Source organism: Choloepus didactylus, chromosome 2 (genome assembly GCF_015220235.1).
Source record: "Choloepus didactylus isolate mChoDid1 chromosome 2, mChoDid1.pri, whole genome shotgun sequence".
Classification (NCBI taxonomy): Eukaryota; Metazoa; Chordata; class Mammalia; order Pilosa; family Megalonychidae; genus Choloepus; species Choloepus didactylus.
Window position 1 is genome coordinate 126,935,629 of NC_051308.1, and position 17,575 is coordinate 126,953,203.

Sequence of the window (17,575 nt, forward strand, 5' to 3'; positions counted from 1 at the left end):
GCTTGTATACCTCTGGAAGGATATACTAGAAACAGATGGCTATAGTTGTTTCTGGGCAATGTAACTGGAAGGGAGAAATGTTTTTCACTAAATACGCTTTTGCACTGTGAATTATTTTTTACCAAGTATATTTATTAATTTAAAAATGATAAAAATTAAAATACTAGTTGAAGGAGGAGAAAGAAATATAATCATGACCTTCACTTCTGCATACCCACATTGCCTAGCCCAGGATTTTACAGAGAGTATTCAACATAAAACTCCCAAATCTACTCTCCCAGCCCTGAATTTCATACAAGCACCAGTTACAACTTGGATTATCCATATTAAACCAGACAACTTGGGGCCTGAGATGCTCAGGCCAGGGAATTTTCTAGTTCTTGGAGCAGTCTATGTTAGTATGTAAATTAAGTTAACCTAATGCTTACTATCTTTTAGACCTGGAAGGGTAAATCAACATTTTGGAAAAACACTACTCCACCAAACTAGCATGTTACCTGTCTAAAGCTAAAGATGAATGTGCTAGAAATTACCAAGACAAGACCAGTTAGCAGAAATTTCATTTATGTTAATTTTTGGAGAGATTTTGGTTCCAGGTGACTTATTCATTTTGGGTGGCTTGCAGAAAGTTCTAGCCCATGTTTGTTTTGATTTAAGAGGTTAATCTGTACCTAAAGGAAGGTATTTTAAAGTCAATTTAAACAAGGTTTTATGGACTATTAATAAAGCAAAAGCTAAAGTAAACAGGCAGTAAAACTTGGAAAATTCTCACAAATTCAGTTTTGAATGTATTCGTATCAAATTGGCCAATGTTTAGAGATTTGGTTAAAAAAAAAAAAAAAAACCAGGCCAAGCCTCACTTATGATGAGTAAGATTCTTTCTAGTTGTAGAAATATCTGATTATCAAAATGATTGACATACAGTCGTTGAAGTGTAGAAACAACAATGGAGATATATTTTTATAACCAAAATTACAATCTTTCATAGTTGCAGAAATGGAGTGTCATGAATGCACCATGATTGAACAAGGGACAAGTTTTTCCGAGGGGCCAAAAGATGTACTGCTGTGCCCAGTCCTGGTAGCGTGTGATGCCTAGGAGCTTTGGGGAAGCTCGTGTTCCCGGAACTCTGTGAAACAAGAAGCATGGTAGAGCTGCTTCCTTCACCCCGAGAGCAGAAACAAATATTGCAGAATCATTGTGACCTGTGGAGGCAGAGTCTCCCACCTTTTTTTCTGGTTTCAAGCTATCCCTTACAGGCTTAAATGCATTCTCTTGATTTCTTTTCATGGATTGTGGCAAAATGCCTATGTAAGAACCTGGCCTTTTCATAAAAATTAGGCTCTGTGCTGGGCCAAGTTGCTAGTGGCATCAAGAGTCCTAATCTTTGAAATCCTAAAATTATAATTTTAAAGGTCTTAAATGTTCATTCAGAGTTTAAATTGACACATATACAGAAATCCATCTGGATTGACTCAGTGGAGCATAGGGGTATGTGGAGAATGGAAGGTAGTAGAGAGAATTCTGGAAAGGATGTTAGAAGACCTTGAATGTCAAGGAGCCCAGACTATATTTGGTGAGTATGGAAAGCCCTGGTGGATTATAAAACAGGGTAATAACATAATCAGAGGTGTGCTTTTAGATGATGGAGAATATGAGAAATTGAAGAAGAAATTCGTTTTTTAAAATTTGCATATGTAGAGAAGAATGCCAGGAAAGCAGAACAAGTTAACAGTAGTTCGGTGATTATCTCTGAGTGATAGGATTATCGGTGTTCTTGTTTTCCATCTGTGTTGTCTAATTTTATTGAGAATGCATATGTGCTGCTTTGCAATAAGAACGTCTAAATTAGGCAAATGTTTATTTTGTAATGAAAAATGCAAACAAATAGAAAAGTAGAATAGTAAAATGGACCCCCATACATCCATCATCCAGATTAAACAGCTATCAAGATTTTGCCATATTTTCTCCATCTCTCCCTTTTTTCTCTCTTTCTTTTCACTCCTTTACTAATGCCTTGCCCTTCTTATTGATCCATGTCCTTCTGGCATGACCTTGATAGCTTCTCCATAGCTTTCTTGCATTCCAGCACAGCAAGATGTCCCAGACTCCTCTTCAGTTTCTGCCCCAGGCCTAATACCAGCAGTTCTTCAAGGTTCACTGTTTCCTTTCAATAGGTTAAAAATTGTTTTATGAAACAAAGGCAAAAACTAACAGCAGTTTTATACAGTAGTGATCCCTGGACAATTGTCGGTGTTACCGTCCTGAGAGTTATGGAGACAATAATAAAAATACCATTAGATAAACAACAATAAGTAAATGTTCTAAAATGAATCTGCTTTCAAATCAAAACAGATTTGTCAATATTAAAAATTAGCTCCAGTAGGTAACCCTTCTCCTGAGTTGCCTTTTTCAGTTGAGGCAATATTCAACTTCTTTGTGATCTTATAAATAAAGTTTCCAAGCCAGCTCTTACTAGATAGAATTTAGCATCTTTTACATTAGCATCCTCATTTCATTTTCATAAATCTTAGGAAAATGTTAAGTAACATCTTAACGCCTTCTTGTTTCTGCTTTAGGGGGTTTTGATTCTCTTTTCTAGGCAAAACAGATAACATCCCCCTGCTCCATCAACAACTGTGGAGCAAAGTTTCTTTAAATCTTTATGGCAGTGATTCTTACCTTTTTTCTCCTCACAAGTAAGGAATCCTAGAAGCCCATGGGTTACAGTGATTTTCAACTACAGGATTTTCAGAACATGGAGAAAAAGTGTAGTGCATGCTCTGTTAGGGGAAAATCAGAATGAGGAAGGAGGTGTCCACAGTTTGAAAACTCAGTCCCAGAGATACTAATATTGGGGAGAGGGAGAGTACCCGTAGGTCTCTCAGTTAAGAAACACCCATTTAAGGGACCCGAACTGAACACACATTAAAAATACATATATATATATATATATATATTTAAATAATAATAGCTGAACGTAAGGAATGTTTACCATGTGCCAGGCACCATTCTCAATTCTTTACAGGCATTAAGTCTCTTAATCCTGTCAACAACCCTTTGAAGTAGGCACTGATTGCCTGCCTTTTTATAGATGAGAAAACCAAGGAATAAAGGGGAATAAGAGCCCCAAACCACTCAGGCAATCTGGCAACAGATACACTCAGGGTTCCACTATCCACACACCCTCGCCAAAATAAACAAAAATAAAAAAAAATAACTCCCAAATCACAAAACCACAGCTGGGGATAAATTACTCAGTTTAATGGTGAAATAGTAGAGTCCTTCCCTTTAAAAAGGCAAGAAAGCAAGATGCCCACTATCTCCATTTCATTGTTCTGGCTGACCCAATAATAACATGCTCAGTTGACAATTCTATAGTTATTACTTGGGAAAGAATAAAAAATGTCTTTATTGCACCTTTATCCATCATTATGGGGCACATAACACATTGTATTATGTAAGCATCATAGGAGCAGGAACAGTATCGTCATTTTTGTATCTCAAACAATTCATTCCTGGCACATAAGAGGTAAATATTACATAACAAATATTTTTTGAATGAACTAAAGTTGAAAAAGAGCTCTGGGTTGGTTTTTTGTTTTTTTTTTAAATACATATTACACCACTATACCTATCTACAGGTCATAATACTTTGTCTAAATCAGGACATTTTTTAAGTGAAAAGGGCATTAATTACTAAATATTCCAGAACAACAAACCCTTCTTACTTGAGCAGTTTTACTGCCTAAACCACAACTAACCAAAACAACTGAGTCCCAAGGCAAGGTAATTTATGAAGGTGTTACCGTACTATATTTTAGAGGAATAAATGTTATTTTATATGTATAAATTGGTCAGGCAGACCTGCAGCGACTTCCTCTTTACCTGTTTTAAGTTCCATTAGTGAAACGTTTCCTTTGAAGGCCTTTATTTATGCTGCCGTTCTATTCTAAACAACATAAATGTCTGCAGATACCTGCCTATACATTTAGTCTTCGTTCTCCGTTGAAATTTTAAAATAAACTATAAATTCTATGCCATATATCTTATATTTCATAATAACAATGTGTTATTTTCAGTCAAACTCTAAGAACATGTTCGTACTTTATTTCAATTTTTAAGTTTTTCTCAAACTTTGGGATAACATACATATTTAGGGGTGGTAAAACTTGGTAGGCAATTCAGAAATGTATGTTTTCTTTCTATTGAAATAAAAAGTGTTTGATCTTTCAATCTTTGCTTCTGTTGACCAGAAGATCAGCATTTATTATTTCTATGAACTCCTCTCATATTCTAGCATTTAGGGGATAGTGGTATGGGTGAAAATCTGCTTGTTTCCATCCTTACAAATGTTTTAGCTTTTCTGTTTTGCCAACTCAGCCTCTGAAGTCTCCTATGAGCTAGATCAAGGATAGAATATCATTTGCAGTGTTATTTGCAAAAATAAAAGGAAACGACTGTGTGTGGCTCACAGACACCACTTACGTTCCTTTGTAGACAAGGAAGCAGGAAACATAAGCATAGTGGTTATAGATTTAAATGGTTTGCCTGTTGTTCCATAAAACACTTGTTTCATTTACTCCTCCAAGTCTGTGCAATTCAGCTCAGCTACTGTGAAGCAGAAAATATTATCAATTAGAGCCGCAGTATGTTCGTCCTGAATCACAGGGCTTCAATACCCTGGTGTGTTATGATACCCGAAGCTCGCCCAGCTCCCCGCCCCAGCACACACATCACAGCAGGAATGGAAGTGTATGGAGGATAGATGTGTCCTGAGAATTATTAGAGAGAAAAATGGAAAAGGCAAAAAGTTAAGAAAACAAAAGTTTCACATAAAATAAAAATCTGGAAAACTATAACAGAAATAAAAGGTTAATATACATTCCAGTTTGCTAATGCTGCCAGAATGCAAAACACCAGAAATGGATTGGCTTTTATAAAAGGGGGTTTATTTGGTTACAAAGTTACAGTTTTAAGGTCATAAAGTGTCCAAGGTAAGGCATCAACAATTGGGTACCTTCACTGGAGGATGGCCAATGGGATCTGGAAAACCTCTGTTAGCTCAAAAGGTACCTGGCTGGCATCTGCTCCAGTGTTCTGGTTTCAAAATGGCTTTCTCCCACGATGTTCCTCTCTGTGCTGCAGCTCCAAAATGTCACTCTCAGTTGCTCTCCAAAATGTTACTCTTAGCTGCTCTGAGTTCCTTCTGTTTGTCAGCTCTTATGTCTGGCTCCAGTGATTTAATTTAGACCCACCCTGAATGGGTGGGGTAACACCTCCATGGAAATTATCCAATCAAAGGTCTTGCCCACAGTTGATTTAGTCACATCTCCATGGAAACAATCTATAGGTTCCAACCTAATCAACACTAATACATCTGTCCCCACAAGATTGCATCAAAGAACATGGCATTTTTGGGGCATAAAACATCCAAACTGGCACAATATATGACCCATAATTCTTGCCTGTTTTAGTATAGCAAGACTAGATCTCTAAATTGGCAAGATTGGGAGTGACTAAGAGGTTAATTTGGCCCTCATATCAAACTCAATATATCTGAAGCTGACCTTATCTTCTCCTTTCTCTCCTTTGCAACTCCATATTCCTGGTCAGTGACAAGACCCCTGGCAAAGGTAGAAACTGAAGTCATTTTGATGGAAGTCCAGGCCTCTTTCATTCGCATAGTAATCACTCCCCAGGTGCTGTGGACTTTTTTTGCTTTGAAATGTTTCTTGTGTCCAACGTCAGTTCCTCATTGTCATTGCCTCACTCTAGTTCAGACTTTACTTATTCATTTGTGGACCATTAAAGCAACTTTCCAACTGGCTCTTCCAGCAGCACATGATCCTCCACTTTCAATCCATCCTACATAACTTCATAAAAGGTAAATTAATCTTCCTGAAACATCACTTTCATTTTCTTCTATGGGGAGGCCCAACAGCTCCAACAATTTTAAGACTCTCCAAAATCTAGGTCCATCCTCCCCCCATCCTCCCCAATCTTATACCATTTGTTCTGAATACTCATTCTCTGATCTGGTCAGTGCCTCTCTACAACAAGCGCACAATCAAGTCCACAATCTAGTGGAAGAAAAGCACTCATGGTATGTATGTGCCTGAGGTCACAAGCAGGTCAGGGTTGGTGGAGCGGAGGATGGCACTGAAGGATGGTGGTACCATCAACCAAGGAACCCAGGGGGCTAACAAAGGAAGGACGATGTGGTTGGTCTGAGAAATGTTGAGTTTGAGGTGCCAGCAGTACATCAGTGGAACCATACTTGCCACATATCTTCAGCTTGCCCCTCTAGATCTGCTCTCCATCCTTATCCACTCTGCCCTGGGCTCCAGGGACTACTGATCTGAAGGACTACATCCACCTACTCCTGTATCCTCTGCTTCTGTTTGGTCAATGGGGGGCCCAGCAGGAGATAGGAAAGAAGGAGGAGAGTGAGAATGGGGTATTTATTTCCCTGTCTTCCTCCCAGGCTGGCTTTGTTCTTTCATAGAAGATCACACTCGTCTCAAGGCACCTTGCTCTCCACAACTCTCTCCTCGGTTCTGGTAACCTCTCCCTTCCCTCATCCCTTTGGTTTTAGGGTGGTAACAGCCCATCTCCCACTAGCCCCAGGGTACTGCACAGTCCCTGGTGGGTGCCCTACACCCAAACCTTTATAAATAGTCTCTTTGTATATAAACCCTCCAGGAATTATCCTAATTTAAATGTGCCATCTGTTTCCTGTTGTTCACTCCAGGGCAATGATGCACCATGTTGATGATCTGGTCATTGGGACTTCTGGTCTAGAATTTGGAAGAGAGATTAGGGTTGGAGATGTACATTATAGAACCCAGATTATAAATTATAGATGCCGGTTCGTCAGGTTGCTGACAGAGGGGGAGTAGGTGAGAAAAAGAGTATCAAGGACAGAACCTCAGGGGACCTCAACGTACTGCAGGCAGTGAGAGAATGAGTACCACTTCGGAGAGTTAAAGTACAATAATTGTAGGGTCTCTTTTTTCTTGTGACCCTGATGCTTTTTTAACAACATCCTTCCAGAAACATGTGGAAGTGTAATTTTCCTATTGACAGGGCAGTAATTTTAAAAATATCATCAGAGTGAGTAACAACTTGGACTTGGCTTCTAAAGGGAGTCTGAGTTCATAATGCACACCTATTGGCATAACAACTTCACCTTTCAAATTTTGTAATTTTAATTTTTAATAGGGAATACATTCACATGATTTAAAAATCTTAAAATATAAAAATATTTAAAAGGGATACATTGAGAGTCTTTCTCCTACATTTCTCCCCATTCACTTTGTTACCTGTACCCTGCTTTCTACAATACCACTTTTATTAATGGCCTGTCTATTCTTTCCTTGATTCTTTATGAAACTACAAGCTAATATGACTATATATTTTTATTTTCCCTCATTTTTACACAAAATGTGTGTCCAGGTCCTGAGACTATGATAAGCTCTTATACTCATGTTTATGGTTTATTACAGCAAAGGGATGGAGATTAAAATTAGCAAAAGGAAAAGTCTCATGGGGCAACATCCAGGAGAAACCAGGTGCAAGCTTCCAAATATCTTCTCCCAGTGGAGTTGCACAGGCATACTTAACTCTCTCAGCAACAGTGTGTAACAATACATGCACATGTTGTTAACCAGGGAAGATCATCTGAGACTTGGTGTGCAGGGTTTTTTGGGGGGTCAGTCAGGTAGGCATGAAACAACCACATAACCGACCTCAGTTACTCAGACCCTAGCCCTCTAGAGAAAAAACAGGCATTCACCACAAATGACATCATTAGTATAAACTGATCAAACTGGCACTTCATGGTCCAAGGCCCCAGGCATAAAAAGTAATCTAATCGGTCAGAATATTTCAATGGCTGAGAGCTCCCCTCCCAGCAGCCAGCCAAGGACCAGTCTAAACAAAGGGCTTTCTTGGGAATATGCAGGATTTGAGCAATCCAGACCTGAATTAACCCTTTTCTGCACAAAAGGTGCAGATATCCGGTACCTTGTTTTGTTTTTCCACTTAACAGTATATCCTAGAAATTACTGCATCATCCTATCTAAAGCATTTCCTCATTTTTTTTTACAACCACATAGAATTCCACGGAGGGAAGGAAACATTGTTTACTTAAACAAACAGTAGAGGAGCTTTGATGAACGTTGTCTACCAACTACGGGTGCCTAATTACAGTTCTCAAACTTTTCACCCTCTCTGCAAACGTCCAGTGCCACATTACCATGCACTTTTCTTCAGTGGAGGGCCTGTCTTCCTCTTCACAGAGAAAAATGAAGGCTTCAGAAGGAGTTCTCCTCAACTTCCTGCTATCAAATATGAAAACCCACCTTCATCTGCACCTCCTGTCTTCTTCCCTCAGGCTGCAAAACAGGAGACTTTTCTCTTCCTGTCTGTCAATCTTTTCATCTCTGGTTTGGCTCCTGTTGGGGTTGAATCATGTACCTAATAAAAGATATGTTCAAGTCTTAATCTGCATTCCTTTAGGTCTGAACCCATTTGTAAATAGTATCTTTGAATAAGGTGAGTAGGGCTGTAGACTCATTTGTAGATTTTCCAAGATCCTATTCAGGCTTGGCGAAACCTATTTAGGAATGGGCCTTAATCTGTATTACTGGTGTCTTATAAAGAGAGGAAATGTGGATGCCTTCAGAGAAGCCAGAAGCCAGAGAAAGCCACGGGAAGAAACGAAGGACATTGCCATTTGATGGAGGACTGCCATCATCAAAATGCTACCAAGTTCAGGAAAAACCATGGCCTGGCTGACATCTTGATTTTGGACTTCTAGCTTCCAAACTGTGAGTCAATTAATTCTTATTGTTTAAACCCATTGTGCTGGTTTGTATATAATACGTCCCCCAGAAAAAGCTATATTCTCTAATACATTCTTGTAGGGGCAGATGTATTAGTGTGGATTAGGTTGTGTCCATGGAGATGTGACCAACACAACTGTAGGTGTTAACTCTGATTAGATACTTTTCATGGAGATGTGGCCCTGCCCATTCAGCATGGGCCTTGATTGGTTCACTGAAGCTCTATAAAAGCTCAGAGAGAATGAGCTTACAGCGAGCTGGAGCTGAGACGGACATTTTTTTTTTTTTATAATTCAGTTTTATTGAAATACATTCACACGCCATACAATAATCCATGGTATACAATCCACTATCCACAGTTTGATAACATAGTTATGCGTTCATCACCACAATCTATCTCTGAACATTTTCCTTACATCAGAAAGAACCAGAACAAGAATAAAAAATAAAAGTGAAAAAAGAACACCCAAATCATCCCCCCATCCCACCCCATTCGTCCTTTAGTTTTTATCCCCATTTTTCTACTCATCCATACACTAGATAAAGGGGGTGTGATCCACAAGGTCTTCACAATCTCACTGTCACCCCTTGTAATCTACATTATTATATAATTGTCTTCAGGAGTCCAGACTGCTGGGTTGGAGTTTGGTAGTTTCAGGTATTTACTTCTAGCTATTCCAATACATTAAAACCTAAGAGGTGTTATCTATATAGTGCATAAGAATGCCCACCAGAGTGACCTCTCGACTCCATTTGAAATCTGAGACGGACATTTTGAAGACTGCCGTTGGAAGCTGATGCAGACATTTTGGAGAACGCCATTTTGAAATGCGACCTGGGAGCAAGCAGACACCAGCCACGTCCCAGCTAAAAGAGGTTTTCCAGACAGCATTGGCCATCCTCCAGTGAAGGTACCCAATTGTCGATGCATTACCTTGGACACTTTATGGCCTTAAGACTGTGACTTTGTAACTAAATAAATGCTCTTTTTAAAAGCCGATCCATTTCTGGTGTTTTGCGAAAAGGCAGCATCAGCAAACTGGAACACCCGTTATGTGATATTTGTCATAGCAGCTCTGGCAAATCAGAACGTTTTCATCTTCTTTCAGCCTTCTCAGGACCCTACACTATTATTGGCCCTAGTTCCTCTCTTGTAGATTAAACTTTTCTCTCACAACTAGATCATATAAATATACAACAATCCTCCTTGATTCTTCTCTGTCTCCAACTACTCTCATATTGTACTTATCTTCTTCAGAGCCAAATGTCTTGGAGGAGTTATTCACAGTCAAAGTTTTGACTTCCTTGCTTGCTGCCCAATCCTCAATCCATTTCAGACCAATTCCACACCCATGACTCCACCCAGGCTTTTCACACTAAGTTGCCAATGACCTACAGGTCACTGAACAAATGCCCATTCAGTCTTAGTCAATTGACTTCTCAGAAGCAGTTTACCATTTCTCCCTTTTGAAAATGCTCTATTTGATGACACTGGAGTCTCCTAGATTTCCTCTTGTATCTCTACATCTTCTCCATACAGTCGGAATGATTCTTAGTCCACAGTGAGGTGTTTAAGAAACAGGGCCTGAAAAATAGAAAAATGGGATTTAAAAAAATTTTAATTTTGTGCATCAAAGGACTTCATTATGAAAGTAAAAAGACAACCTACAAAATGGGAGAAAATATTTGGAAATTATATATAATCTGATAAGAGTTTAACATCTAGAATATATAAAGAAATCTTACAACTCAACTTTAGCCAATTTAAAAATGGGCTAAGGACTTGAATAGACCTCTCTCCAAAGAAGATATACAAATGGCCAGAAATCACATGAAAAGATGCTGAACATCATTAGCCATTAGCCATTAGGGAAATGTTAAATAAAAAACACAATGAGATACCATTACACACCCACTAGAATGGTGGCTATTTAAAAAAAAAAAAAGGGAAAATAACAAGTGCTGGAGAGGATGTGGAGAGAGGAAAACTTGTTCATTGTTGGTGATAATGTAAAATTGTATAGCCACTGTGGAAAACTAGCAATTCCTCAGAAAGTTAAATATAGACTTACCATATGATTCAGAAATTCCACTTGTAGGTATGTACCCAAAAGAACTGAAAGCAAAGACTTGAACAAATATTTGTACATTGATGTTCATAGCAGCATTATTCACAATTGCCAAAAGTTGGAAGCAATCCAAGTGTCCATCAACAGATGAATGAATAATCAAAATTTGGTAAATACATACAACAGAATATTCTTCAGCTGTAAACAGGAATCAAGTTCTGATAGGTACGACAATAAGCATGAACTCTGAAGACATTACATTGAGCATAATAAGTCAATCACAAAAGGACAAACATTGTATGATCTCGCTGATATGAAATAGTTAGGATAAGCAAATTCATAGAGTCAGGAACTAGAATATAGGTTACCAGGAGCCAGAGTGGTGGTGGAGAATGGGAAGTAAATGCTTAATTGGGACAGAGGTTTTGTTTGGGATGTTGGAAAAGTTGGCAGTGGTTGGTGGTGATGGTAGCACACTGTGAATGTAATTAACATCACTGAATTGAATATCTGAAAGTGTTGTTAAAATGGAAAATTTTAGGTGGTATATATGTTATCAGAATAAAAATTTTAAAAAGACATTGGACTATATGACACAAACAGCATATGTAAACTGTGTCCCTAATGTAAAATACAGACTATAGTTAATAATATAAGTACAATAATATTGTTTCATCAATTGTAACAAAGGTACCACACTAATGTCAAGGGTTAATAATAGGTAAGACTGTGGGTGAACTCTGTATTTTTACATGAAAATCCTAAATAGTAAATAATAATAATAATAATAATAATAAAGAAAAGAAAGAAAAAAGACATGATTGAGGCACTTGTCTTGGGTGCAAAATTTAAGGGAGTGCTAAAGCACTCAGTAATCAAGATAAATATTTTAATGCAACATTCTTAAAAACTTCAATTAATGCAAAAAAAAATCATGTTGAACAAAATAGCAAAATTTAAAATGAACACCAGTGTCATGCTGATTCACATTGGAGCCTGAGGTAAAAGGAAAAATATATGCTTCTATATACATCTTTTTATGCATTTTAAATAGTTAATTTGTTTCCTGAACATTAAAGTAGCTCAAAAAAAAAAATTGAAAAATTGAAAAGTAGGTGTATTAACATATTATTTTAAGTTCAATTATATTTTATTTATATCAAAACACAATTTATTATGATTTTACTACTAATTTAAGTTAATTAAAAATTATAAAGATATCATTATATTAAGATAATCATAAGAGAAATTTTAAAGCATGGTGATTCTCTCCATCAAAAATGGCATAAAGAAAGAAGTAGATTTTGAAAATATTATTGATTAGTTTGTTTCCATTAAAGCTAAGAGTACATGTTTCCTTTTGCCTCAGGCTCCAGTATTGCACATCATGGAACTTTCAAGCGATATCACATTGTATTCTATTTTTGAAACCAAAGTTCCAACTTTTTGCTACCATTCCACCAGCCTCGTAAGAAATTTAACCTCAGACATGTTTGGTGCTTCCCATCCTCAACTCGGGCAAAGATCTGGGAGCTGTGGATATTACCAGGCCCCTGGGGAGAATCCTCTGGTCTTGGTCATCCATTCTCAGTACTGCTGGGACACACAGTGCCCAAGTCTACCTGGGGCCTTCAAGCCCAGCAGTTCTGCTGCATCCAAGGTCTTAAAAGGCCCTACAATCTTTGCTCAGGTTGGGAGCATGAGCCTGTGTGGGCAGTTGAAAACCCTCCTGGCCTTTCTCCCACTGCCTCATAGCTTCGTGTTGTCTTTTGGAGTTTTACCAAAAATTGCAAGAGGCTTTAACTTCAGGACCCTTTTACTTTAGACCCTGCCAAGATCCCTGAAGCCAGGAATAGTAAGTCCAGGCCATCAGCTTAAAATGGGAGGAAAGGGGAAAATAAGAATGAAAGAAAACAAAAATAGTATTTCAATAGAGTACCTTGCCATGTCACCTTCTTTTGTAGACTCATCTTCCTCCCCCTGATCATCCCAAGGCTGGGTTCCAGGGCCTCCTCCACTTTTTTGCTCAGGCGATCTTATTCACTCCGTCAGCTATAATTACCATCCATAAATCTATGACTCCCAGAATTGCATCCCTATTCCAACCTCTAGACTGATCCTCACAGCAATATGTGCAACTGTTCAATACCTCCATTGGGACATCTCTCAGCGACATCATACTAATATACCCAATGCCACACTGTGCTGGTTTGAATATGTACCCCAGAAAAGCCATATTCTTTTAATCTAATCTTGTGGGTGCAGACTTATTGTGACTGGGATCTTTTGATCAGGTTGTTTCCATGGAGACATGACTCCGCCCATTCAAAGTGGGTCTTAATTAGTTTACTGGAGTCCTTAAGAGAGCTCAGGGAGAGAAAGAGAGCTAAGAGCCGACACAGACCTAGATGCTTCAAGATACAGACAGAAAGACGTTTGGAGATGCTAAGCTAAGAGATGAAGCCTGGAGTTTGCCCCAGAGAAGCTAAGTGAGAACTCACGGCCGCTTAAAGAGAAAGCCACTGGAATCAGGAGCTGAAAGCAATGCAACCCAGGAGCAAATGACTGGCAGTCACCAGTCATGTGTCTTCCCAGCTGACAGAGGTGTTCCAGACACCATCAAAATCTACCTCTTGATGCCTTAATTTGGATATTTTCACAGCCTTAGAACGGTAAATTTGTGAACTAATAAACCCCCATTGTAAAAGCCAATCCATTTCTGGTATATTGCATTTTTGGAAGCTTTAACAAACCAGAACACACATGCACAATCTTCTCCCCTCAATCCAGTTCTGTTGCTCCAGTTGAACCCATCAGAATCAGAGTAGCCATTCTGGATACCTCCATTTCCTTGCATCCCTTTACCAATTCATCACTGAATCCTACCTATTTCTCTCAGATTCTAAATAGTTCCATTTCCATCGCCTCAACTCTAGTCATGGCAACTTTGATCTCCCCCCTTGACTCCTGTAAGAGTCTCCTAACAGGTCTTCCCTGTATCTAATCTGGGCTTTCTCCAATCTTGTCTCCATGATGCCACCACAAGGACCTTTCTGAACCCCAAATCTGAACATATCACCTTCTGGCTTAAACTCTTCAAAGGCTTTGCATTGCTCTTGGGAAGCAGACCAAAATGCACGAGGGCTTGGTCTGGCCTCCTGCCACCTCTCTCGCACCATGTCTTACCTCACTTCACCTCTCTGCCCTTTGCTCTCTGAGCTCCTGCCACACAGGCTATCCTTTCCCTCAGTTCCCGTTTCTCATTTTTGTCATGACATACTCATGTGATTAATGTCTACCTCTCCCACTAGGCTATGTGCTTCATGAGAACAGGGACTCTGCAGACTCAAGGCCTCACACAGAGCCTGCACCACCACAAACAATCAACAAATATTTGTAGAAGAAATAATGAATAAGTTGCGTGTATTTCTTTGAGACTTAAAATCTTCTGAAGTTTAGAAGCACCTTTGTGAGGATATTTTTCTCCTTCAGTAACGTTTATTGAGGATTGTAATGCTCCAGATACTGTTTTTAAGTGCCTTACATGTATTAACTTAGTTAATCCTCATTATAACCCCATGAAGTAAATGTTTTAACGATGATGAAACTGAAGCCCGGAAGAGCCAAATAACTCACTCATGGTCTCCTAGCTACTAAATGATGGAACTAGGTCTCTAAGCACCAAATTCTGCTTTGGAGCCTGTGTTTATTTGGCAAATACTTACCGAGTAAGGTGCTAGGCACTGTGACAAGAATGGGCAAAAACATCTTCAAAGGAGGAATGCATAGAAAAGAAAGTGAAGTAGGCACTATGTAGAACATAGGTATAATCTTATTTAATCCTCTCCAGATGGAGTAAGGTAGATAATATTATGCCCATTTTATAGATAAGAAAGCCGAAGCTAGGAGCCTTTGCAACCTGATTAAAGATCACAGCTGGAATTCAGACCAGGCCAGAATGATGTTGAAGTCCGTGCTCTTCCTGCCGATTGAAGCTGCCCCCAGAGAAAGCTGTGTGAGACTGTTTTTTCCATCATAAATTGATCAATTGATTCATCCACTGGTCCAGTGACCTTCAAACTTGAGTGTGTACAAGAATCACCTGAAAACCTTGTTGAAATTGTAGATTCCTGGGTCTTGTCTTAGAGATTTTGGAGTGGGATAGGTCCCATTAATCTGAATTTTTTAACAAGCACCCCAGGTGATCCTGGTATAGGTGATTCCAGCCCATGGTTCTAAACCTTAAGCATGCATCAGAATCACATGGAGGGGTTGATAAGCCACAGACTGTTGGGCTCCACCCCTAGAGTTTCTGATTCAGGTCTAGGATGAGGTCCAAGAATTTTCATTTCTAATGAGCTCTCTGGTGATGCAGGAACCAGCTTTTGAAATCCACTGATTGCCTTAGGACAAGACTCTGGAACACTTTACTGGTTATTTAATTTAATTCTTCTTGATTTCACCACTTTTGAGGCAATTTCCAAAAAATACATGCTTCTATTCTGCCATCCCTCCAAAGCCCCCTCTTTGAGAATTGCAGAAAATAGCAGATTTGTGGACCTGGAGAAAACTCATCTTGAGGTAAAATCCTTCTATGACTTCAGTAGCTTTAGACAGAGAATCTCTTTCTTTCAAAATAATGCAACTTTTGCACAAAACTCCAAAATATTAGAAGTTTTCAAGTAGTACTGATCATACATGAGATATAGCAAAAGCAATATTTCACTTTTTTTTTTTTTTTTGCCCATGCTGCTTTAAGATTTAAAAGGTGGGGAAATTTTTTTAAATATTTATACTCTTGGCTATGGTTATTACAGTGAAAGGATACAAAGCAAAGTCAGCAAAGGGAAAAGGTACATTGGGCAAAATATAGGGAAACCAGGTTCAAGCTTCCAGGAGTCCCAGTGGAGTCACAGTAGATGCACTTAATTCCCTCAGCAAAAATTGTGACGACATTTATGAAATGTGAGCAACTCATTTTTGTTCAATTATAAGGGCGTGTGTATGAGTGTATAAATGTATACAATAAAATATAATTTGCACTGAAGTTGTATAGTATGTTAGCCATCATACTTCAGTTTTGATGAGCCTTGGAGGAAAAAGTACCAGACATATCACATTTATTATGGAGGGATTTGTTAAAATGAAATTTAAAAAAATAGGATTTAAAAATCTTAATCTGGTACTGCTCCTCTGGGAAAATCATCTTGTCTTTAGGTTCCCTAATACTGCCCAAGAAACAAAAAGATGAACTCTGCAGTGTGTGTGTATTTGTGTATGTATGTGTGTGTGCATGTGTATGTTAGACTTGCTTGATTTTACTGTCCAAACAGCAAAGCATGCAAAGTAAGCAAATAGCATGAAGGATGAAAATGTCATGATTTGGGGCCCATTTACTTGATGAATATTTGAGATATGTTAGGTAATCTTTTCAGTGTATATGATCTATGAAGATATTTTCCATAAAGGCATTTGGTGAATGAGTTCCTGATGAAATGTACTTCTAGACTACAGTATCTTCAGAAATAATTCAATCCTTTCATACTTTTGAATTAAATAAAAGATCTATGTTTCTTACAGGCATCCATGAGGAGAGCTGTCAACATTTCATCTTGAAAAACCTTACTAAGATCAATTTCTCCCACAAATCTTCTTCAGCTCTCCAGTTCCTTATTCCAAGAGATGGACTGATATCATTCCTGAATTCTACTTCACTATTGTCATCAAACTCAGACCTCTGATTTGCCTTTCTAATTCTTGAACATGCTTCATTGACGGAAAATCAATTCAACTTTATGTATTTTCCCTCCCTCTCTTTACTACTTTCAGTTTAAATACAAATAAAGAACTCTTCTTTCCTGCAGTTATCCACAAGAAATGAGTATTTTAAAATTACCAAAAGAAATGTCTTGATGTATAGGGAATTACGTTTTTGCAGATTCTTGATGCTTAAAACTTCTGAGAATGCCACTGGGCATTGCAGGATTGTTTTGTTTTCTCTATATTTATTAAAATAGACCCAACCTCAGGAAAATTCGAGATAGAGTATGTGATAGAGAGATGTGCCACAGTAAGTATAAGACTAGACTAACTTGACCATCTTACACATGGAGGGCACATCTATCAAGTACTTGGACTCTGGAGCAATCTAACTGGGTTCAAATCTAGTTCCTACACTTACTAGCTATTTGATCTTCTGCAAATTACTTAACTTATCTGAGTCTCTTCTGCACAATAGGATTCGTAAAGTACCTACTTCTAAGGATTATTCTGAGAATTGTATGTAGGTGTTTTAGTTTCCTTTCTGCGAAAACAAATATCATACACTGAGTTGGTTTAACAACAGGAATTTATTGGCTCACTGTTTCAGAGGCTAGAAGGCTTGCTTCCTCCCTGAGTCAGTATCTCCTGAGTGGCTGGCATTCTTCAGTGCTCCTTGCTTTTTCCATCACATGGCAATGTACACATGGTGCTGTCTTCTCCTTTCTCTTCAAGGTTCCATTGACTTACAGCTTCTGACCGCTCCCCATGGCTTCTCTCTCTGCCTGACTTTGGTTCTGCTTATAAAGGACTCCAGTAATCTAGATTAAAGCCCATCCTGACTCAGTTGGGCTACACCTTAACTGAAGTCACATCTTGAAGAGATCTTATTTACAC